The sequence below is a fragment of the Podarcis muralis genome, chromosome 13, assembly GCF_964188315.1.
Source record: "Podarcis muralis chromosome 13, rPodMur119.hap1.1, whole genome shotgun sequence".
NCBI classification, from domain to species: domain Eukaryota; kingdom Metazoa; phylum Chordata; class Lepidosauria; order Squamata; family Lacertidae; genus Podarcis; species Podarcis muralis.
In genome coordinates, this window is record NC_135667.1 from 37272242 (window position 1) to 37292981 (window position 20740).

At 46.5% G+C, this 20740-nt stretch overlaps 1 protein-coding gene across 4 annotated transcripts in view; it reads left to right on the forward strand.

Annotated features, from left to right (window-relative positions):
* CPT1C (carnitine palmitoyltransferase 1C) overlaps positions 1-20740 on the forward strand; it is a 67359-nt gene that overhangs the window by 496 nt on the left and 46123 nt on the right. For 3 of the 4 annotated variants that reach the window (XR_013390444.1, XR_013390446.1, XM_077917410.1), the window contains exon 2: positions 205-258. The gene's annotated coding sequence lies outside the window, so the exon portion shown is untranslated. Of the gene's footprint in view, positions 1-204; positions 259-5685; positions 5761-20740 lie in introns of those variants that run through there. The other variant, XR_013390445.1, reaches the window with a different exon arrangement.

Genomic DNA, 20740 nt, shown 5'->3' on the forward strand with positions numbered 1-20740 from the left:
AGCAGAAACTGGGGGGGGGGGGGGGGAGGAGGAAGGCACTGGGGGGGTTATGGGTTAGTGGCGGTGAGTTGTGGGTTCCCTGAGGGAGCAGCGGAGCCTAGTGGGAGTAGCTGTGTGGGCTAGGGGTGCCTTCTTCTGAAAGGACCAAAGGCCCAGGGTCCCGATCCAACCTGAGGTGCGGGTTTGTTTTTTTAATTTCCCCAGAGTTGGCAGCCTGACCCCTCCGGAGGAGCCCAATGAGACTTGCTGGTGGAACAGGTATGTAATAGCTGATGGAAGGTGGTCTCTGTGGGGGGTCAGGTGGGATGTCAAGGTTTATGGACGCCTGTCTGTGTACAGCTGGCCGCCACTTCCTGAGGGCACCCACTACATAGGGTTCTATTTATAGACAAGCCTGTGCAGATACCGAGGCTGGGGTTTGATCAATGATCCGTTGGCACAATGGAGATTGGAGGGGGGACTTTGGGGAGGAAATGGCAAGCAGGCGAGTGGTCGTCCCCTCCAGCAGGCATCGATTCATGCCTCTGCTGCTTTTGCTTGGCTTGCTACTGTAATGAGATGGTGGGGCCAGAGATAATTGCTTGCTTCCAAAACCTAAATGACAAATAGGATTTTTCTTGTGCCACTTTGTACATACACACACACACACTCCCAAGTCGTTCCACCAGATGAGAAACAGTGTCTGTCATGTTCAACTTTCTAGAAGGTAAGGAGGTCTTGAATCCTCTGAGGTCACATGCAGCAGCCGTCTCTGTTTTTCATATTGTGATTTTATGCTGTAACCGCCCTAAGACCTACAAGTATAGGGCGGAGTAAAAAATATAATAATAATAATAATAACAACAATCTCTTAGGTAGGTTTGGGGATGGGCTGTGCCTGGAAGTGAGGCCTCTGAGAAACTTATGTTAGCTACCGGTAATCCTTTCCTCTGTCAAAAATAACGTGAAGGCCAGTGAAAACTTTTTTTGTGTGGGGGGTGGATGTCTTTGTTTCCCTTCCTCACTTGGTTCCTCTTGTACACACACCCCTCCTCCAATGTTGTAATCATTTTAATTTTAGCAAACATTCTTTCTTTCGTGGGTGGAAAAGCAATTTCGGGAGGCCAAAGTATCTTCAAAGGATCACACCCTTTTATTCCATGTCAGATCATGTAGTCTCACATATAACTCCATAAAAATTACTAGCTGACAAATATGTTTACTAGCTCACCTGATTTTATATTCCTCCTCTGCTAGTTATGTGTGCCATTACTGTTGAGCTATAGGGGAGGCAGGGGAAAAAGAAAACTCCCTCCCTCTTTTTAAAGTTTGCAAATGTTTCCTTGTCCTGCCACTTGGAGGAAATTAAAGGGCCAAACTTTTCTTTTAATAAGAGAAAAATGAAAATCTGCCGCAAGAGCCTGCAAATTTAAACCAGAAGGTTGATTCTTAATCATTTTCCCACAGGTCATTTTCATGATTAAAATCAGCCTCCCAACATTACTTTTCCACTGGTTGACTTTTTGTTCTTAATTATGGTAAACTGGTCTGCCTGTCTACTATGTTTGGTGCTTGCTTGTGTTAAGCAAAGTCTTGTTTAACTGAGTGAGACATTTCCATGGGCTGTAGTGGCAGGCAGTGAAATACCTAATTTTAAAAGGCACTTCCTGATACCACAGAAAGCACATTTTTGTGGCTGGCTGCCATACACTTGTACATCTTTATCACTTCACACCTTTTCCCTAAACCTATAAGTAGAAAGTCTTAAGTAAGAAACCAGCAAATGTGCACCTCATGCATATGAGATAGAGAAAGACTGAGCAATGGCTTGACGCCTAAACAACAGCACTAGCCATGCCAGTTTTGGTAGACAGCTGTCACTCAATAGAACCCAGAATACCAGGCATGTAGGGGTGTGTGGGTGGGTGGGTGTGGAATCTAGTGGATCAAGTGGGTCAATAGGAATACATATCATAGGTGCCACCTAGATAGCATTCTGAAATGGGCCTCAGAAGTCACGCAGCCTCGAGAGTTATTAAAATAATGTTACTTTTCAGGCTATTTTCTAATTCTGCTTCAGGCAATAGATTAAAAAGAGAGATATTTGCTTCCTGGAAGGCTCAGTGGGGGCAGAAGACCTAGGCTAAACTATATCCATATAATTAATGGATAAAGTCCTTTGTGTTGGTGTTCTTGAGCAGCTAGCAATCCAGTTTAATTGTTCGTTGTAAAAAGATAAGACTGGATGCCATTCAGGAATGAAGCAAATCTACCTGAGAGGTGTTGGTGGTTAGAAAGCAGGCAGCACTTCTTTCTGTGATGGCATTAGAGGAGGCCTGCTGCTTCCTGCATCTCTGCCTAAAGGAGGGGTGAGGAACCTCAGACCTCTCTGGCCAACAGGACTCCCTGTGCCTCCCTCTCTCTAGGTCACATTTCTCACTGGTCCTGCTGTGCATCTTATTTGAGTGCTTCTGCCTGTCTGGGACCTGTTCTTGACCTGAGATAATGCCTCTTCCTTGCTTGGGTGGGGGGCAGAAGGATTTGTGTGTACGTAGGGTCGGTGATGCTGAAAACCTCTGACTGTGTGTGGCTGGAGGACTGTAGCCTGCTTCAACAGAGTTAAGAGTTCTGTCCATTATGCCACTTTCTTTTGTCTCTGGCCCTGCCCACCAGTGGCATGTGGGTCCTCATCCCTGGTTTGATATCCTCCGGGGGGGGGGGGGTCCTCATCTTCCTTTCTCCTCTCCCTCTCTCCTTCTTCCGCAAACCGTTAGGGGCTGGATGTGAAGCTGTGCTCCTCCTGGGGCCCAGTGATGTTTGTGCATGTAAATTTGTTTCTACAGTGGTACCTCGGGTTACAGGTGCTTCAGCTTACAGATGCTTCAGGTTACAGACTCCGCTAACCCAGAAATAGTACCTCGGGTTAAGAACTTTGCTTCAGGAGGAGAACAGAAATCGTGCTCCAGCGGCACAGCACCAGCAGGAGGCCCCATTAGCTAAAGTGTGCTTCAGGTTAAGAACAGTTTCAGGTTAAGAACGGACCTCCAGAACGAATTAAGTTCTTAACCCGAGGTACCACTGTACTTACATGGAGTATTATTTGCATGGGGGCACCATGTTTGTCTAGCTCCCAAGCAGCATAGTGTTGCCTTAGATGCAGCTTGCAAAGGCCATTCTCCTCTCCCCTCCCCAAGGTAGCTGTGTATGATTTTAGGTCGTTGAGTTGCACACCCCAGTTTCTTATATGTACCGTATTTTTCGCTCTATAAGATGCACCAGACCATAAGACGCACCTAGTTTTTGGAGGAGGAAAACAAGAAAAAAAATATTCTGAATCTCAGAAGCCAGAACAGCAAGAGGGATCGCTGTGCAGTGAAAACAGCGATCCCTCTTGCTGTTCTGGCTTCTGGGATAGCTGCGCAGCCTGCATTCGCTCCATAAGACGCACACACATTTCCCCTTACTTTTTAGGAGGGAAAAAGTGAGTCTTATAGAGCAAAAAATACGGTAATTGTCATCTGGAGTCTTTACGCATTTTTTAAAAAGTGGTTTGATTAGAGACAGTCTGGACAGCTCAGTTGGTTAGAGCGTAGTGCTGATAACACCAAGGTTGCAGGTTCGATCCCCGTATGCATATTCCTGAATTGCAGGGGGGTTGGACTAGATGGTCCTCAGGGTCTCTTCCAGCTCTACAATTCTATGATTCTGTGATGTGCAAGATGGTGAACTCTTCCACATGTGGTGGACTTGCGAAAAAATGAAAAACTTTTGGGACCTGATTTATAACGAAATGAAAAAACTGTTTAAATATACATTCCCAAAGAAACCAGAGGTTTTCCTGCTAGGGATAATAGGAGATGAAGTAAAAAAAGAGGATTGTAAGTTATTTATGTATGCTGCGACTCTCGTGGCCCAGAAATGGAAATCCCAGGAGATCCCAATGTTAGTGGAGTGGCAAGTGAAGATGTTTGAATATGCGGAGTTGGCGAAAATGACTAATAAGATTAGACATCAAAAAGTAACAAAGTTTGAAGAGGAGTGGAATAAATTTGTTGTGTATATACGGAATAATTGTAGAGGTTTAAAAACTGTAGCAGGATTAACTTAAATCTTGTGATGTGGGTGGAGGGTAAATAAGACTCTGTAGGAGTAGGTGTTAATTTGCGAAAGCCAAAGCAGGGAAGGAAGGAAGTCTGAGCGTGACAAAGCGCAGTGTAAATAAGAAAACACTAAGATGCTGGATGCAAGAGTTTATGTTTAATTGGACTTTGTTTTTGGAAATTTGACTTATGTTCTTATTTGATTTTGATTTTGAAAACTTAATAAAAAGTATTTAAAAAAAAGAAAAACAGATTTGATTAGGGACAATTGTTGCATACAGTAAGCCTGCAAATTACGTGGGGGTTATGTTCTGTGGATTGCGCCAAAACCACAATCGCATATAGTCAAAACCCATTGAATCCAATGGTGGGGGGAGCGGGGCAGGGATTGCCAGCGTCATTTTCCCCAGAATTCTGCCCCCTTTTAATTTAATTTAATTTATTTCTTTTGCCATGTGCATAAAGCTGAATGTGCACATGTAAAATGTGTGTAACTTGGGCCTTGCTGTAGTTTTAACGGGGAGAGTCCCCAGCCTGGTGCAGGGAAGGCCAAAGCTTATTCTATTTTATTGTTTGTTTATTTTAATTTCTCTCCTTTTAAAGCGGTGTGCAAATAGGTACAGGAGGGATACACAAGCGATGCTGCATACAGTGAGTTAAAAGATGATCAGGAAAGTTGAACTTAAAATGCCTTCTTCTCTTTTAAAAAACAACCATCAAACTGTTAGTACCTTTGAAAAGCTAAGCAGGGTCTGGTATGGTTTCAAATTGGATGGGAGACCATGTGTTGAGATTCCTGTGTTGCAGGGATTGGACTAGAGGACTCGCGTGGTCATAAGATAGTGCCCTGTGGAACACTTTAGCACAAGGATCGTGAGGCCAAAACCCAAGTTCCCTCAGGTTGGAGGAGAAGAAGAAGAAGAAGAGTTTGGATTTGATATCCTGCTTTATCACTACCTAAGGAGTCTCAAAGCGGCTAACAATCTCCTTTCCCTTCCTCTCCCGCAACAAACACTCTGTGAGGTGAGTGAGGCTGAGAGACTTCAGAGAAGTGTGACTAGCCCAAGGTCACCCAGCAGCTGCATGTAGAGGAGCGGGGAAGCGAACCTGGTTCACCAGATTACGAGTCCACTGCTCTTAACCACTACACCACACTGGAGGGGAGCCACTGTAAACTGTGCCCCAAATAGTCATCCCTCAGAGCTGGTCTTTTGGGGTGCAGTGGCATATATTTATACAAATAATTATATATCCCCACATCATAGACATATGCCACAGAAGTTTAAAACAAGCCATACAGTAACATCATATTTAAAACCAATTAAGAACAGAAGAATTCAAAGCAAACACCAGTAGACCATTAATTGCCTGGGTACGTCTGGAATGTAGAGCAGAAATGTTTTCAGCATGCTTTATAAGCTGGTACAGAAGGTGCCCATTGAACATCTTTTGGAGGGATGTTCCAAGAGGTAAACATCTGGCTCTTATTATTTAGTTCCCTGTAGGCTCCCATGGCAAGAATTGGGAAGTCTTCGCTATTTTGCCAGGCTGATTAAAAACCAGTACAACCAGTTTTTAAGTGGGAGGGAGTTTGAGCAGAAGAGTCAGCCAGCACATTTCTTAGAGGAGGCTGCAAGGAGCAGATTGCATCTGTTCTTAGGCGATCCAGCGCTGTACGCAGGTAGGATTGGGTCCTGGAGCAAAGAACACGCAGGAAATTGGATCAGGGAATGGTTGGTTGTGTTGACAGAGGATTTAGGGCAGCCTCAGAGGATATAGTGGAATTTCCTTGGCGGTTCTTCCACAACTCAGTTGTATGGGAGAAGGAATGAGAGGGATGGAGGGTGTGAAGATTGGGGCAAATAGGGCTGCGATTCCAGATCTAGTGGCTGAATTTTCTGGAATGGTGGAAACAGACCAGTAAAGCTCCCATTGTTCCTGACCATTCGCTGGGCTGGACGTGATGGAAGTTGCAGCCCAGCAATATTTGGGAGGGACTGAAGTCTTCTAGGTTCTGTAAAAATATGTTTTAATATGCTCCATGTTTTGGTGGAAAACAGGGTTGTGTGTGTTGTTGGTGTTTTGGTTTGCGTGGATATGGGGAAAAGTGGTGTCTTGCCAACACTTTGGGTGGGGTTGTAGAGTATAGCAAAGAGCCAATTGCCAGGATTCCCGAGTCCCACATTTCAGAACCTGTACCCCAGTTTGTCTCTTCCCTGTCACTGCCTTGGGTTTCCACCCTACCATGCTTTCTCTTGGAAAGTGTGCTTGTGTCCGTTTGTTTGTTCATTTGTGAGTGGGAGGCTGATTGGTGGATGCCTCAAAGGAAGCGCACTTCCTGATTTAAACTCATTCCAGAGTGTCTGTCTCACCGGGTGGGACTCAGAGAGCAAAACTGAACGACATTTGGCAACGTCACTGTTCCATAGCAGTGGAGAGGGCTGGAGCACACGAGAGCCTAAGGTTAGCCCCCAGCCTAATGACTTGCTCTAACTATGAAGCATGATTTACTTCCCAAAGAATTAGAGTAAAACCACTCATTACATTAACTACACTGTTTGCCCTTGAGTGCAGTAGTTTCCTTTCAAAATGTCCAGCATGGATCAGGATCTTGGGGGGGTGTCTTTGTGGAGGGTGGGGGGGGGTCTTTAAGCTTCTACCCTCTCCTGTGGTCCCACATCTGAAGGGGGCCCCCACGCCTTCTCTTTGCAAGGGGAAACAAACTGCCATTCAGTCTAGTGCCTACGTCAGGTTGCCATATGTTCTCTTTTTCCAGGACACGTCCTCTTTTTCATGGGTAGAGTCGTCGTAGCGATCTGTAGTTAAAAGCAGAAGTCAGCAAACGTGTCCTCTTTTTTGCTCTTCAAAATAAGGCAGCCCTAGCACTGGGAGCATTCCCCCCCCCCAGGCAAACAGCAGAAAATGTTCACAAAAACGGGCAGTTTTGCAAGAATTCAGGGTAGAATAAGCAAATGAGCCTCAATTTGTCGCTGCTGTTATTGCAAACTTGACGCAAGTAATTAAGTTTGCAGAAATTGGGTTGTTTTGCTGGTGCTTACTAAGAAGACAGCTATTCCCAGATTGCATTTGAAATTACAGGTTTAAGTTACTTTATGGGGTTGCAGATTATATATACTGCGCTGCTCAGTGGACCAACAGGTTGGGTTAGGTAGGTTGGGTTCCTGGGGTCCTTTGAAATTCTTCTTCTACCTAGGTGATGAGATAGTCTGGGCCCCCAGGCAAAACGGCAAGCGCAAGGAACACATTCCTGTTGTGGCTTGACATTTCACCTACATAGCTATGTGCCTCCTTTTCTATAACATCTTGTTTCAGCATTGCATATTTCGAGGCTCGACCCTGCAGGGGAAAGGAGCGAGCTAGCTGTGTGCTAGATGGAAGCAAACTGCTAAAATCAGGAGAATGAGTGTGGCAGCTGTAACTCAACCTGGATCCTCGCAGCCGGTGTGATGTTTTGATTCATTGATCTACAGCTTTTAGGGGAAGTGTTGACAGCCTCTGTGTTTTTCTTTGACCGGGCAACTCTTCCTGATTTTGCAGCCTCTTTAACCCAAGAAAAGGCCCCCTTGGAATTGGGAAAGATGCAATTACCTCCCCCCCCCCTTGGAGAAAATAGAAACAGGCTGGCTTCTTTGCTCTCTCCAAAACGCAAAGCAGAATTGGAGAATCTGTTAGTACGGGAGCAATTTTGTTTATGTGGTTTTTCTCTGCTTGCCAAATTGCATTTGAGCTGCTTTGCTGCAATGCAATAAAACCCATGTAGAGGCAACTGCTGAGATGAAGCCCTTGCCACCATCTCCCCCCCCTCTCCCCAAGCTAGCTACTGTATTTTTCGCTCTATAAGACGCACCAGACGCACCTAGTTTTTGGAGGAGGAAAACAAGAAAAAAAATATTCTGAATCTCAGAAGCCAGAACAGCAAGAGCGAACGCTGTGCAGTGAAAGCAGCAATCCCTCTTGCTGTTCTGGCTTCTGGGATAGCTGCGCAGCCTGCATTCGCTCCATAAGACACACACACACATTTCTCCTTACTTTTTAGGAGGGAAAACGTGAGTTATAGAGCAAAAAATACGGTGATTCAGTATGGTGCGTTGGCACACGGTGCTTGGGATTGATCAGCACTAGCTGTCTGTGGACAGCACCCCCTACAAAACATGCAACTTCTGTCTTCTGTGGACAGGCCAAACGAGTCTGGTTGTGCTGATGGAACAAAGCTCCAAGCACATGCTGACTGGAGAGACGGAGGACTGGAGGGACCTAGAAAACTCAGGGCCTAACTGCATGCTATATTAATTGTGTGGTTCTTAGTCACACCAGAATTCTTTAAAATGCAATGTTGCAAAAGAACATCTTCAATTAATAATAATAATAATACAGTGGTACCTCGGGTTAAGAATTTAATTCTTTCTGGAGGTCCGTTCTTAACCTGAAACTGTTCTTAACCTGAAGCACCACTTTAGCTAATGGGACCTCTTGCTGCCGCGCAATTTCTGTTCTCATCCTGAAGCAAAGTTCTTAACCCGAGGTACTATTTCTGGGTTAGCAGAGTCTGTAACCTGAAGCGTATGTAACCTGAGGTACCACTGTAAATGCAATGTTAGGCACCCAGCAGGGGGAGGGTGGAGGGAGTAATTTTCACCTGGGCTGAAGCAAACAGAGAGGGGGGATTTAACCCTTGTATCCTCAGCCACAATCCCAAAGGGATTTAGCCCCCATTCCTGCACCCCAAGCTGGAATTAACTATAGGGGAAGGGAAAGCTACCTTTGAAGGTGATCTGGAAACTGCAATTAATCCAGAATGCGGCAGCTAGACTGGTGACTGGGAGTGGCCGCCGGGACCATATAACACCGGTCCTGAGAGATCTGCATTGGCTCCCAGTACGTTTCCAAGCACAATTCAAAGTGTTGGTGCTGACCTTTAAAGCCCTAAACGGCCCCAGTATACCTGAAGGAGTGCCTCCACCCCCATCGTTCAGGCCGTACACTGAGATCCAGCGCCGAGGGCCTTCTGGTGGTTCCCTCATTGTGAGAAGTGACGTCGTAGCGAACCAAACAGAGGGCCTTCTCGGTAGTGGCGCCCGCCCTGTGGAACGTCCTCCCATCAGATGTCAAGGAAATAAGCAGCTATCCTATTTTTAAAATACATCTGAAGGCAGCCCTGTTTAGGGAAGTTTTTAATATTTAATGCTGTATTGTTTTTAACACTCGGTTGGGTGCTGCCCAGAGTGGCTGGGGAAACTCAGTCAGATGGGCAAGGTAAAAATAATAAATTATTATTATTATTAAGCCTTCATTGGTGCCATTGCAGCACAGGTGTTGGGGGGCAGAATTTATTTTTATTGGGATCACAGCTGGGGAGGGGAGGGTTAAGTTTCCCATCCATGTGCATTGCAATCCCTGTGGAAATTGCCCTCCATGCCTGGAGGAGTAGTTACTATTTTTTTAAAAGATTCACTGACCTGGTTGCAAAAGATGTACAATCAACAGAGCAAGTATTTGGGTTGCAGGCGCAACGATGTGCTTTTTTAAACAAATAGGGATGCAATGAAAAGGATAACTCTGAAATGTGCAGTTTATCAGATTTCTCATTCGACTGAAAACTTGTTAGCTGGCCACTGCCTCTAACCCACATGCAGTTTCTTAAGTATCTATACAATTTGCTATATTCCCTTTGGCCGTCCCTGCCTGAAGAAATTCCCCTCTGGCAGTGACTGCCCTGGTTCTGTCACCCATAACTATACTTTGCCAGGGGGGCATGCCTGGCCAGTAATTACCAGGGTGTTCTTCCTATTGCTGGGTAGCAATGGCTTTATTATGAAGTCTTGCTGTGCATAAATAGATCTGTTTGTGTCTTGTGGAAAACAGTTCTCCTATGCTGAAATTATCTCCATATAGGGGAGAAAAAATGGCATTTGTAGAAGCCTGGTGTTAACATACATACAGGTAGCTTGCAGCAGCAGACCCACATGTTGGGGACCCTGAAGTTTGGACTGTTATGGGGACTCCTTCACAACCAGCAACGTGGTCTGAATAACCACTGTTATCTTCTTCCATGGGGTTATTCCATAACAGATTGCCACATTTTTCATATATATTAAAAAAATTAGCTACCACATCTCAGATTTTGATTAAAACCACTGGATTGGATTACCTTACACATCAAAGTCACTAGTGTGAATTAAAATTCCCTATGCCTCATGGTTTCTGAGTTTTGGGGAGATGAAAAGGAGGAAAATTTTATATATACAGTGGTACCTCAGGTTAAGTACTTAATTCATTCCAGAGGTCCGTACTTAACCTGAAATTGTTCTTAACCTGAAGCACCACTTTAGCTGATGGGACCTCCTGCTGCTGCCGCGCCGCCGGAACACGATTTCTGTTCTCACCCTGAAGCAAAGTTCTTAGCCTGAAGCACTATTTCTGGGTTAGTGGAGTCTAACCTGAAGCGTATGTAACCTGAAGCGTATGTAACCTTAGGTACCACTGTATGCATGATTCACTTTTTCAAGCAATATGGACTGTAGTTGCTTCTGGGGCCCTTCTGGGATAAGGAGCCTTGAAGCTTAAGCATCACCATACTTTTCCATGTATAGGAGAGGTTTTTTTAAATTAAACAATAAGGTAAAAAATTGGGGGTCATCTTATACACGGGTAGTGCATAGGGGGGACGTGTGATTGGCTGCTGCCACGAGCTGGAGATTGTCAGTGGCTATTGGGCGTGTTATTAGTGGCTGTGGCAAGGGCTGGTGTTGATTGGCTGTTTCTGCATCAAATGGGTGGGCGATTGGCAGCATCTGCCGGCAAAGTGACTGACAATAAGCAGCTATTGCGACGCGTGCGAGTGGCAGCGCAGGTCATGTGGGTGAGGAATTTTTGGCAACCCCCCTAAAAAAAGCTCAAAAAATATGGGCAGTCTCCTCCCATTTTCTTAATTTGGAGTGTCCCAAAATAGGAGGCGTCTTATACATGGGGGGGGGGGTGTTATACAGTGATACCTCGGGTTACATACGCTTCAGGTTACATACGCTTCAGGTTACAGACTCTGCTAACCCAGAAATATTACCTCGGGTTAAGAACTTTGCTTCAGGATGAGAACAGAAATCGTGCTCTGGCGGCACGGCGGCAGCAGGAGGCCCCATTAGCTAAAGTGGTGCTTCAGGTTAAGAACAGTTTCAGGTTAAGAACGGACCTCCGGAACGAATTAAGTACTTAACCCGAGGTACCACTGTACATGGAAAAATATGGTAATTTCAAAGTACGATCTGCACCTAGTAGTTTGTTAACAGAGCTGACTCTGCATATGAAAAGAGTCCTGCATAAGCAAAGCTTCTGCAAACCTTTAAGTCTCTCTTAATGCAGAAGTTATTTTTCAAAGGTATTATGCAAAGAGCAAAAGAGAGAGCGAGAGAGAGCACACCCACTTTTGCATGGTGGTTAGTTTCTGTTTGGGAAATGACGTTCTTTGTCTTTGTGAGGTAGCTGCTGAGCTTGGTGGACTTTGAACGGAGCAGAGGTTCATAGAGTTTGAGAGTGCGATACTCAGGGTGGATTTGCCACAGGGCAGATAGGTGTTTGCGCATGAGCCCTGTTGTGAATCAGAGTGCTGAACACCCGTGAAATCCAAATGTTAAAGGGAGAAAGTCCTCAGTGGAGAAGCAAGATTTGCATGGGAGATGGATCTATCAGCAGGGCAGGGCCATATAGCTCAGTGGCAGAGCAGTTGCCCTGCATGCAGAAGGTCGCAGGTTCAACTCCCAGCAACTCCATCCAGGGCTTAGCAAGGCTGCCTGCCTGCATCCCTGATGAAGCCATTCAGTCTAGACAACACTGAGAAAGATGGACCAATGATCTGACGTAGTATAAGACAGCTTCCTATGTTTTAAAACCAGCGAAACCTGCAACCGCGAGGTGCTTCCTGTCTGGGTACCCCTATTGCAGATTTATGCCACGGTCCTAGCTCTCTCCCACAGAAGCAAGTCTCATTAAACTCAATGGGACTTACTCCCAGCGAAGTAGGGTTAGGATTGCTGCCTTAGAATGACATCTGAATGTTTAAGTCAGTAGAGCACGAGACTCTTGATCTCAGGGTCGTGGGTTTGAGCCCCACGTTGGGCAAAAGAATTCCTGCATTGCAGGGGGTTGGACTAGATGACCCTCGGGGTCCCTTCCAACTCTGCAATCGTATGATTCTGAGTGGCGTGTGTGTGCATGATTCTGAGCTGCATTTCCACCTTCCCTATATCCAAAGGATTCTGTGCTCCACTCCACTGCCTCCCGAGGAACAGATTAGCTACCACTGTTCTTGCCTTGGAAAATGCTGATATTCTTTTCTTCCCTGCATTCTTGCTCTAGCTCAGAAGTCCTGCGCTCACATCCTTCTTACTCTAACAAGAATCTTTGCATTTTCCCACCTTCTCTCTAAGGAAACCAGAGTTTCTTCCCTCTCCAAATTAATTATCACAACTCCCATCTCACTTAACATTAATCTCCCAACTCTCTTAGAGGTTTCAAGGGTTAATCTAGATCATGACAAGACAGCACAGCATTGCCAAACTGTGGGTGACTCACAGCACAATTCCAGGCACTTCTACTTAGATTTAAATTCCCATCGAAATCAATGAGGCTTAATCCAGGCAAGAGTGCCTACAGGATTGCAACCGTAGTTGCGCATAGGTCCCATAGGAGTTAATGGGATCACTTAGTAATGATTTATAGTTCAAGCCTACCCATGTCCACTCAGAATTAAGTGCTGTTAAACACAATGCAATTTACTCCCAGGCAAGTGGGGTTAGGATTGCAGACTTGCTTCTCCACTGAGAACAATGGGCCATTAACTAAGGTGTCAAGGAGCTGTCAAGGAGCCAGGTCATCCACTAGGCAGGCACACACATGGAAGGTGGAATGCAATTAGCTTTTTATTGGCAGAGAAACAACAATGCAGCAATGCTCCTGGTTAGCCTTGACTCAACAAAGGTGTTGCTGAAACTAAGCTCTAGGCATGACCTTTCCCCTCTAGCCTCCCACTCTGGATCCCTCCCAAGCAGAAAAAGGCTCTTCTGGGCATGTCAGGCGTGTTGTACAGGACCGGGCCATTCTGGAATGGGGAGTCAGGGGGAGGAGAATAAGGAGGACTGGGACTGAAGTGTAGGCGGGTTCCCACAAGGCTAGACACAGTGATAACAGCAAGAACCTTTCTTGAACTACAGTGGTACCTTGGGTTAAGTACTTAATTCGTTCCGGAGGTCCGTACTTAACCTGAAACTGTACTTAACCTGAAGCACCACTTTAGCTAATGAGGCCTCCTGCTGCTGCCACGCTGCCGGAGCATGATTTCTGTTCCTATCCTGAAGCAAAGTTCTTAACCTGAGGTACTATTTCTGGGTTAGCGGAGTCTGTAACCTGAAGCGCATGTAACCTGAGGTACCACTGTACATAACTGGGAAAAGAGGCAAAGCAACTGCTTAGATACATTTCTGAAAGCCTGGGCCACTCCCAACGTGATTGGCTGTCTAAACTTCCAAACTGCGAATCACGACTCAAGAGTCCAAGGGCCAATGGCCGAGGCCCAAATCCCGAAATGTTCTGTGATTGGACAGCATGTATCGAATCAGAACACAGGAGCTCAGATTCCTTAGTCCAGACTCAAGCTCAGGCAAATGCAGACCACTGAATACATAACAGGGACTGTTTGCACTCACGTTGTGATTCACAGCTTCTAATCCTGTCCTGGAGGGCCCTCCTTCTCCTGCGCCCCCTGAATCGCTCAAGCCTCCTGTTTCTATTCGATCCCAGCTCTTCCCTTCTGCTGATGGCTCCACTGACAGCTATGGGCAGGCTTCCACCAGACTTCTTCATCCAACCTGTCCCTGACATAAGTTTGCAGTCTAACCCTGTGAAAGATACAAATTCCTAACCTAAGGTATCTTGCTTGGAGTTGGAAAAGTGGGCAGTTTACCTGAATTAAAAGGTGTCTGTCTGTCTGTCTGTCTGTCTGTCTGTCTGTGTTGTTGTTGTTGGAATTTAGATCCTGCCCTTCTTTCTGAAGGGGCCCTCCATCTCTAACACCCTAGACTCCCGTGCTGGCTCATAGTTTGCATGCACCCTACTACCGCGCAGCAAACATTAACTATTTTAAAATCTGCTGGAGTTGCAGCCTGCGCCCAAGGCAACAATATTTGCTTACGCTAGAAAGGGGGAGGGAAACCCCAGTTTCTTCCTTTATATTCATGCCCAGCTGCATCCGGTCCCTGGCAGGCAGTGTGCAACAGACGTTAACCAATTAACACCCCGTGGTTTTCCTACCAAATGCTTAGCAGCAGCTACTTCTGGGGTAGATAGGATTTTATGCAAGGTCACATCATTGTGTTTGGGGATGGGGGTCTAGGAAAAGGCAGGCTTGTTATATAATAGCACTTGTTGCTCTTTACAGCGACCGTGCGAAGTAGATTATATTACCGTTCCCACACAGATGAGAAACTGAGGCTGAGAAAGAGGAGTCTGTCCGTGGCCACTCCAGATATCTCTATCTCAGCAGTGAGTCGAACCAGTTTCACCAGCCTAGATCTACAGTGGTACCTCGGGTTACATACGCTTCAGGTTACGCACTCCGCTAACCCAGAAATAGTGCTTCAGGTTAAGAACTTTGCTTCAGGATGAGAACAGAAATCGTGCTCTGGTGGCGTGGCAGCAGCAGGAGGCCCCATTAGCTAAAGTGGTGCTTCAGGTTAAGAACAGTTTCAGGTTAAGAACGGACCTCTGGAACGAATTAAGTACTTAACCTGAGGTACCACTGTACTAAAGTGGGGTGGGAGATCCTGCAGGGAACATGCTGGTGAAGCAGCACAAAACAGGACTGAAGTCCAGACCAAGATGATCAAGGGTCTGGAAAGCAAGCCTTATGAGGAACGGTTGAAGGAGCTGGGCAGTGTTTCCCAACCTTTTTCCAACCGTGGCCCCCTTCTGACCTTGTTTTCTTCCTGTGTCCCACCCCACCCCATCCTACTGGTAGGAAGGTAGCTATTTAAATGTTTTGTTTGTAACTAGAACATGTTTTATTTATAATTTTTATAATTTATAAAGATACAGTTACTTAAAATGATAGGAACATAACGAAATATTGTTGAAGCAGAAAAAAGAATCATAGAGCTGGAAAGGTAAATCTTTCTAGTGCAACCCTCTGTAACGTAGGAATCTCAGCTAAAGCATTCATGACAGATGACCATCCAACCTCCGCCTAGAAACCTCCAAGGATGGAGAGTCCACAACCTCCCGAGGGAGATCCATCTTCCATGTATTATAAAAAGTAAACAACACTTTTTTTTAACCCCAGTCATTTGACACAGAGGAAGAAACCTACAGATAACAGTTCAAAAGCACACCCTCCAACATTTCTCCGAAGGAAATAGGGATGTCCTATTCCATAATAATGGACGCGGGTGGCGCTGTGGGTAAAACCTCAGTGCCTAGGACTTGCTGATCGCATGGTCGGCGGTTCGAATCCCCGCGGCGGGGTGCGCTCCCGCCGTTCGGTCCCAGCTCCTGCCCACCTAGCAGTTCGAAAGCACCCTTAAGTGCAAGTAGATAAATAGGTACCGCTTTCTAGCGGGAAGGTAACGGCGTTTCCGTGCGCTGCGCTGGTGCTGGCTCGCCAGCTGCAGCTTCGTCATGCTGGCCACGTGACCCGGAAGTGTCTTCGGACGGCGCCGGCTCACGGCCTCTTGAGCGAGATGAGCACGCAACCTTAGAGTCGGACACGACTGGCCCGTACGGGCAGGGGTACCTTTATTCCATAATAATAATTTTATTATTTATACCCCACCCATCTGACTGGTTTGCCCCAGCCACTCTGGGCGGCTTCCAATATAAAAAAACAACATAATAAAACATTAAACATTAAAAAAAAACCTTCCCTATATAGGGCTGCCTTCAGATGGCTCAGCGGTCAGATAACATTTCTCTGATGAAAATTGGGACGTCCTAAGGAAAAGCGGGACATTCCAGGATCAAATCAGAAACTGGGACAACACCTGTAAATCCGAGACTGTCCCTGGAAAATAGGGACACTTGGAGGGTCTGCAAAAGGCGCACAGGGAGTTCTGTATATATGGGAGAATTTTCAAAAGCAAGTGGTCCTCAATGACCTGGTGCAAAAAGAGCTTGTCATCCGGAGGAGCCCCGGCTGCCTAGATAAAACACTATAGCCCCACACACCTTTACCTGGGAGTAAGGCCCACTGAACTCAGTGCGGCTTTCTTCTGAGTAGACAGTTATTTACTAGATGCAAGTCAGAAGCGCCAGACGGCCCTGCTTGACTAGGCGCTGGGGGGGATTTCGCCCCATGTTTTGAAGAACCAGGCCGAAGCTGCTGACGGGCCCTGCGCCCTTAGTCAACATCTGAAGGCCCCAGTCTGCTAGGCGCTAGGACAGCACTAGCGGCAGCTACAAGCAGTGGTCAAAACGGGAGCCTCAGAGATCACCCCATCCTGCTGGAAACAAACCAGGACTGCTCCAAGAAAATGCATGTGGCAAAAAAAAAGCGCTAGGCTGCCCCCTGGTGGGCCGCCCCCTTACCTGCTTGTGATTGGCCAAGCAGATCGTCAGCCAATCAGAATTTTCTTTATAAAAATATTCTTTTCTTCTCACTTCCTTCTGTGGCTCCTTAGCCTCGTGCTGTGCCCCCCCCCCCATTTATGTAATTTTCACCTGTGCCTCCCTTGGAATATCTTGGGGCACCCCAGGGGGCCATATGGATTCCAGTTGGGAAACACTGGTCTACAGGGTTGTCACGTGGAAAAATGGACAACTTGTTTTCTCCTTCTCTGGAGGGTAGGACTCAAACCCAACGGCTTCAAGTTCCAAGCAAGGAGATTCTGACCAAACATCGGGAAGAGCTTTCTGACAGCAAGTTCCTGCTTGTCTCAGGGTTCCCAGACCCATGTCTGGTAACACCCCATCCATTTCACTACGAGTTCTGATGGAAAGGGAGAGACGACAATAGGTCCTGCCTGTTATAGACTATGCCTAGGCCTGAGCAGGCGGACGATGCTGAAGTCTTTCCTCTTGGACAGCGAGGGGCAACACAGCCAGTGTGGTGTAGTGGTTAAGAGCCAGTGTGGTGTAGTGGTTAAGAGCAATAGACTCGTAATCTGGGGAAGCGGGTTCGCGTCTCCGCTCCTCCACATGCAGCTGCTGGGTGACCTCGGGCCAGTCACACTTCTTTGAAGTCTCACAGCCCCACTCTCCTCACAGAGTGTTTGTTGTGGGGGAGGAAGGGAAAGGAGAATGTTAGCCGCTTTGAGACTCCTTCAGGTAGTGATAAAGCGGGATGTTGTTGTTGTTTAGTCGTTTAGTCGTGTCGGACTCTTCGTGACCCCATGGACCAGAGCACGCCAGGCACTTCTGTCTTCCACTGTCTCCCGCAGTTTGGTCAGACTCATGTTTGTAGCTTCGACAACACTGTCCAACCATCTCGTCCTCTGTCGTCCCCTTCTCCTTGTGCCCTCAATCTTTCCCAACATCAGGGTCTTTTCCAGGGAGTCTTCTCTTCTCATGAGGTGGCCAAAGTATTGGAGCCTCAGCCAAGCGGGATATCAGATCCAAACTCTTCTTCTTCTTCTTCTTCTTCACACTGTGATTCTGGTCCCAGTGGGGTTGGAGAGGGATGCTTCTGTGGGGCAGGCCCTGCCTTCCAATGCATTCCCTTGTGGAACCTGGTCCCGTGCTCTGAGGTGTGCTTCTCCTAGCTTGTGATGCTGCAGCCGAAACACCTCGAGAATAACAGGATTGTGTAAGGCGCACTTGAGGGAGGTTTCTAGATCAGAGAGTTGTCAACTTTTGCCCAGTTGGGATCTAGCCAGAACACCTGGGCTCACGCCCTGTTTTCCTGGGAAAGCGATTGTGGATCCTGACTGCGGTTCTTATCTTACAAAAGCAATCTGATCAGACTTTCCTAATGCCCTGCTGAGCTTTGGAAGCCTTTTTTTGGTCTTTGCGGAGATGCACACCATCCCTCCTATCGTTCTGCCGTAAAAAAAATGAACACAAAAAGAGCCTGCTTCATCAAGTAGCTCATCTAGTCCACCATCCTGTTCTCACGGTGGCCAACCAGATGGAGCAGGTTTTCAACTTCATATATCACCAGCTGAACATCGCTACATCCTGATATATCACAATGTCTGAAATAAGGATGGAGCTATGATACTCGATACACACGATATCTTTATTGTCATTGTCCCATGCAGAACAATGAAATTGAAAAACTACATAAAACATTCAAAACCCCCTAAAAATTCTGAAACCCCATTTTAAAATACACTATACTATAGAGACCCCTTATGCTGCGTTTAGAACCAGAATTGCATTTGCGTAGAAACTGTTTCTCAGGCGGCTAGTCCTGGTCTTTATAACCCTATACCTTCTTCCAGAAGGCAGAAGCTGAAAGAGATCATTTCCGGGGTGCATACTATCCTGAGCTATCTCTGCCGCTTTCTTAAGGCACCTGACAACATAGATTTGATCTAAGGTGGGAAGAGTGCACCCAATTATTCTCTCTGCAGTCTTTACAACCATGGACAGCATTGTTTTTTCCCTGGCTGTGCAGCTCCCAAACCACACACACAGACCATAAGTTAATACACTCCACAGTGCAATGGTAAAAAGCCATCAACAGGTCCTTTGAGAGATTGTCTTTCCAGAGGATTCTCAGAAAATATAGCCTCTGCTGTGCTCTCTTCATAGGATTAGTAGGGCTGCCATCCGTCCCGGCGGAATTTCCCAAAATCAGTAAAAATGTTCAGGAAAACGCGGGAAGCCATGTTGGAAGTGTTGCTTTTTTGGCAAATTGCCTTGAAAAAATAGTTCAACAACTTTTGTGTCTGGATTTTCACATTTTGAAATATGGCGACCCTAACAGAGGCATTGGTTGGCTTCACAGTTTTCCCCACATTGTGATTTTTGCATAGCACACACACACACACACACACACACACACATGCATCATGATTTGCAATATATTGCCAGGACGTGGGTGGTGCTGTGGTCTAAACCACTGAGCCTCTTGGGCTTGCCGATCGGAAGTTCGGTGGTTCGAATCCCCATGACAGAGTGAGCTCCTGTTGCTCTGTCCCAGCTCCTGCCAACCTAGCCATTCGAAAGCATACCAGTGCAAGTAGATAAATAGGTACCGCTGTGGCAGGAAGGTAAATGGTGTTTCCATGCGCTCTGGTTTCTGTCACAGTGTTCCGTTGTGCCAGAAGCGGTTTAGTCATACTGGCCACATGAGCCGGAAAGCTGTCTGTGGGCAAACGCCGGCTCCCTCGGCCTAAAAGCGAGATGAGCGCTGCAACCCCATAGTCTCCTTTGACTTACCTTTACCTTTTTACCTGCCAGGTCAAAAATTATGAAACCGATATCCTGATATGGACTTCAAACCGGTTTTGGATGCTATATTGATAGACAGTATTGCCCAGCCCTACTTGGGCTTGGGGTTTAGTTCCCCGAAACGCACTCCTATCAAGACTTGGTTACAGCTTGTGGTTTGTTTGGGACAGCCTTATATCTGGGTGGAGCAGGGAATCAAAAGGTTTTAGCTCTTCTTTGCCTCTGATGTAATTAAATCAATAACTTAGACGTAGCAAAGGCATTATCATAATTTCCTGCCCTTGGGGGAGGCTGCGTATTGCATGAGTTGCTTCTCTGATCTTGCATTCTCACAATGTGGTGGCACACCCAAAATAGCGACTAACACAGATGTGTATAAGGCGAGCCTCTAAAACCTGGGCGAGGGAGTGTTATATGATTGTATGCCTCCACTGTAAGAGCTTCAGGAAACACTGGTGTGAAGATTTTTAGCTTTTAGTTGCATCCTTGTCTGTGTGCATATATAAATGCAAATATAAAATGATGCCGTTTCTGTTTTCATTGCCCTTGCTATTAGTGTTATGGACAGATTCTATGCGGTCCCTTCGACTTGGTGTAGTTTAGGGTCTCAGCACATTAATAATAATAATAATAATAATAATAATAATAATAATAATAATAATACTTTATACCCCGCCCATCTGGCAGGGTTTCCTCAGCCACTCTGTGAGGCTCCCAACAGAATATTAAAAACATGATAAAACATAAATCTGCCCCAGGCTGCATGGTGGGTAGCTGTGCCAATTGTTTCTCTTATCTCACGCCTGAATCACTCCAATGGTGTGGAAAGCTCTCCATCAAAGCACGCCCTCCTGCTTTGATATCTGAGGCAAGGCAAGGCAGTGACCCACTTGGGATCTCTCTAGCTCAGGGATCAGCAAACTTTTTCAGCAGGGGGCCGGTCCACTGATCCTCAGACCTTGTGGGGGGCCGGAAAATATTTTGGGGAGAAAAATGAACGAATTCCTATGCCCCACAAATAACCCAGAGATGCATTTTAAATAAAAGGACGCATTCTACTCATGTAAAAACACACTGATTCCTGGACCATCCGCGGGCCGGATTTAGAAGGCGATTGGGCCGGATCCGGCCCCCGGGCCTTAGGTTGCCTACCCATGACCTAGCTTAACCCCAGCATGGCAGCTCCCATGGGAAGAGCCTCACAGCTTTTGGGAGCAACATTCTGCAGCCTGAGGGAGCAAGCTGATGGAAGGTGGTAGAGGAGC